Consider the following 4,004-nt stretch of genomic DNA (forward strand, 5'->3'; position numbering starts at 1 on the left):
AGGAACTTAATTAATGCTAGGTATTCCCACAGGGAAAAACGAGCGAACTTGAGGTCCCTCAGCGGTTAGATTGTACATCATTTAAAAATTCAGTTACACTGATCTGTCGAGTCCCCACCTCTCCCAACTTCTCTCTTCTGCTCAGTCTCCTTTGAGGTATCCCAGTCTGGAACTGCGGGCACAGGACTGGTGGTCAGAGGCTGCTGCTTTGGGGTCGACGGAGGTAAGAGGGAGGCAACAGCATCTTGGAAGACAGGCCACCTGGCTTTGGAGAGACCCCTACGTGCAGCAGTGCCGCATGTGGAAGTTGACGACATACTCTGCGTTAGTCCTCTGCACGGAAATGGCGAAAGGCTCAAAGGGGTGGAACGTGAAGGCCACGAGGCGACGCACGGTGTGGTTGATGGGGCGGCCCAGTAAGCCTGCCTGGATCTCAAACTTGAGCAGACCAGAGTCCCGGGCGTAGAACCTGATAGGATGATCACCACAAGTCTTGGGCCTCTCCATGACTGACACCCACTTGTCATCATAGCTGAAGAGAGAGAGGTCGAGGTAGGGGCTCCCACTGTAGGACTGGGCACTGATGGGGAGCTGCCCCAGCAGCCGGCGCACCGCCTCCGTGTGGCCTCCGTACTTGGCATTGATAATAGTGTCTTTGAACCGGCGCTGGATTTGCCTTGCAAAATTGTTGCTGGAAGCTGAGCAGGGAAACTGGACTTCGCTGTGCAGGGTGGCGTTCCGGAAGAGGTCACAGAAGTTCTCGAAGAGCTCCAAAAGCTCATCCGACGTATTCTCAAAGACGGCAATCACTTCTGTTGTCACCATGTTGTACACGACAAAGAATGATGCCTGTGACGGGTCCGTGACCCGCAGAGTGACAACGTCCTCGCTGGTATATTTGATAAACAGGTGGTTCTCATCCAAAAGCTGCATCTTCCACATGCGCAGCTGCCGGAGTTGGTCAAAGTACTGGAAGAAGCGCCTCTTGGCCATTGCGCTCCCGTCTTGCTCTGCCCGGCGCCACAAGTACACCAGCAGCCGGTGCTTCAGGGAGTTGATAAAAGGGTCCCTGAAGGGATTGGCCATGCCCATCTGCCGGTCCCGCTGCACCTCTGGGAACACAGCAGAGACCGTGAGGAGGTCATCCTCGTAGCAGAAGCGGCCAATGGTCCGCACATCAATGAACGTGCCCTCGGGGGTCACCTGGAAGACGTGAATGGTCTGCTGCTGCACCGACAGGATAGCCAGGATGTTCTTGTACAAGTACAGCCCCTGGTTGTGCGACAGGACCACCTTATCACACTTGAACGTGCGAGTGTCACACAAACGGCCCGTGTGCAGGTCAATGATGTGGAGGGAGTAGTCCTCCAGAGGGGAGCGCGGGTTGGGCGTCACCGACTCGCTGTTCCGGTAGACCTCGTAGAAAGGCGGGTGTGGCTCGTCCGGGAGGTAGGCAGCGGAGCCCACAATGACGCACCGGCAGTCGTCGGTGAAGAGGCTGCACTCCCGGTTCAGGTGCTCGCCATTGGCCGCCACGTTGGTGATGTGCAGCAGGACAAAAAAAGCGTTCAAAGAGCCGCCCCCGGATATTGACTGACCGCTGGTCATTGCCGTTGGACAGGATCTCCCCTTCATAGCCCTGCAGTAGGTCCTCGGCCGCCTGGCAGCCCTGGTACTCATAGATTTCCAGAAATGTCTGGTCGTAAGAAAAAGCAATAAAGAAGCGCCCGTCCGATGAGAATTTTCGCAGGAAGCAGGGCGGCTTCTCCACATTGACCACCGTAAAGTTAGGGAAGACGTTCTGGTGGAGCACCCGGACCTGGTGCCAATGGGCGCCTGCCCTGCCTGAGCTGATCCGTCGGCGTTCCAGGCGGTGAATGACATTTTGGTTTTGGATTCTCCGAGGTTTGATGGTGGAAGCATGGTGATCCATGATCACATCTCTGAGCCTGGGAGCTCCCCAGCTCTTCACCCCGATTTCCAGTCTGGAAACAGGTCTGGCTTCCCGGGACTAACTTGTAAGCATCCTTACTTGGTGGGCATGTCCAACAGACGAACCCTCTAAGTGGGCAAATCACGTCGCTCAACTGCCAATCACAACCCATTAATGGAATCTTGAAGTCAATTTGGTAGATACATAGCCAGCTTCTAATTCCCAGGTCACCACAAGCTTCCTCTCTGAGTCCATTCTTGTTCACCTCTAGCACATTGCTGACGTGACCTTTCACCTGATTAAAACAGCTACTCCTGGTGCTGTCCGGTACCGACTCAAAGGGCCGGGGCGAGGGGCCCCCCAGCCGGCTTGGTGCGCGCCTCCCCCGGCCCCGCCCCCACCATGCTTCGAACCCCGGCTGGGTGCCAAGAATTATTCTTTCAATGTGGATTATAAATCATCGTTAAAAAGACCCAAATCCTCACAACTGGACCAATAGGTTACATCATGATAAACAGAGAAAAAAATCAAAGTGGTCAAGGATTTCATCCTGCTTGAATTCATAGTCAGTGTTTAGGGAAGCAGCAATGAAGAGATCAAAGAATGCTTGGGATTGAGTAAGGTACTTGGAAGTTGAACATTGAATAAGAACGATCAAAGAAGAATAAATTCATTTGAATTATAATATTGGCAAGGGATATTAAAACTACTATTGGCTGCTGTAATAACCAACAATAATTATGGCCAAATGTCTTCTCTGTTGCAAAGACAGTGAGACGTTTCTCCCATGCTTCAGACTTGTCAAGAGAGTACATTCCCTGGAGAAAGACATCATGCTTGTTACAATAGAGGGACAGCGAAAAACAGAGGTCCTTTGACAAGAGCAATGGACTCAGTGCTGCACTAATAGCTTCACCATAAGAAGGAGGGTGTGGATAGCGCAGACCCAGGTGATGTTTTGTTCATAGTTTCTCTAGTTGGAGTCAAGACGACGGCACATAGCATCTACTACAATTGTATGAGATTCATTTATTAAAAGAACAGTAATCTAAAACAATTCTTCCTTGTGCAGGAATAACTTGTATATGATCAGTTTGCTGTGGTTCTCTCCATTTACACAAAGGTACACGCACTCACATACCAAAAAGAAAAACCATCACTATATAAATGTGAAGACTTTCAATTCAGACATTTTAAATAATAACTGAGTATGTGGTCAAGTGTGAATCATATAATTGTCTTATTACTACTTTGTCGTTACATTTATACTTATGAATCAATAGAGGAGTCTAAGTGGTGCTGGGGGTTGTTCATTGACTACTGATTGATTCACACCCGCCAGTCACTGCAGGGGAGAACAGTTAGCCTTTCCACTCCCACCTAAATCTGAAATCAATATAATAAAACTGAAGCTCTATCCAAACTCTTCTCTCTGGGACTGAGAAAATTGAGCTTTTCATAGAGACATTAAGAGCATTTGAACATGTTGTTACTGTAATTGCTATAAGAAAATAATGAAAACAGATCTTTCAAGTAAAATTTCAGTACATTCCAAATCAGTAAGATATAGTTAGCTAGATAGATTGATGTGTGGATTTACATTGGGTTTTTGTTTGTTTGTTTTTATGCATCAATAAATAACTTCACATAATCCGAAGCCATCAATTCTTCTTAGGTCTTCCTTATTCATTGTCCAATCTTCTGAGAATACCAAGTGTCAGCAAAGTTTTAGACTTACTAGAAACATCTTTACTTTTAAACACTTTTGAAAGGCAGGGTTTTCTTTGGTAGTAAAATTTCCCAGTGCAAAGGGTCTTTTGATTTTTTTACTCCTATTTCCATTGGCATTGATTGTGGAGCCAAGTAAAATGAAATCCTTGAAAAATATACTACATCCTCTGCTAATCATGATGTTGCTTGTTAGTTCAACTGTGATCATGTTTGCTTTCTCTTGTTGAATTGCAACCTATATTGAAAGCTTTAGTGTTCAACCTTCATCAGTAGGTGCTTCAAGTCTTCACTTTCAGCATGTAAGTCTGTGTTGTTTGCCCATTTTAGATTATTAATATGC

At 47.6% G+C, this 4,004-nt stretch overlaps 1 pseudogene; it reads right to left on the reverse strand.

The window, feature by feature from the left end:
* Nucleotides 1–279: 279 nt before the first annotated feature.
* LOC142453529 (DET1 homolog pseudogene) lies at nt 280–2,048 on the reverse strand (annotated as a pseudogene).
* Nucleotides 2,049–4,004: the final 1,956 nt, after the last annotated feature.

This window comes from Tenrec ecaudatus, chromosome 7 (assembly GCF_050624435.1).
Source record: "Tenrec ecaudatus isolate mTenEca1 chromosome 7, mTenEca1.hap1, whole genome shotgun sequence".
Lineage (NCBI taxonomy): Eukaryota > Metazoa > Chordata > Mammalia > Afrosoricida > Tenrecidae > Tenrec > Tenrec ecaudatus.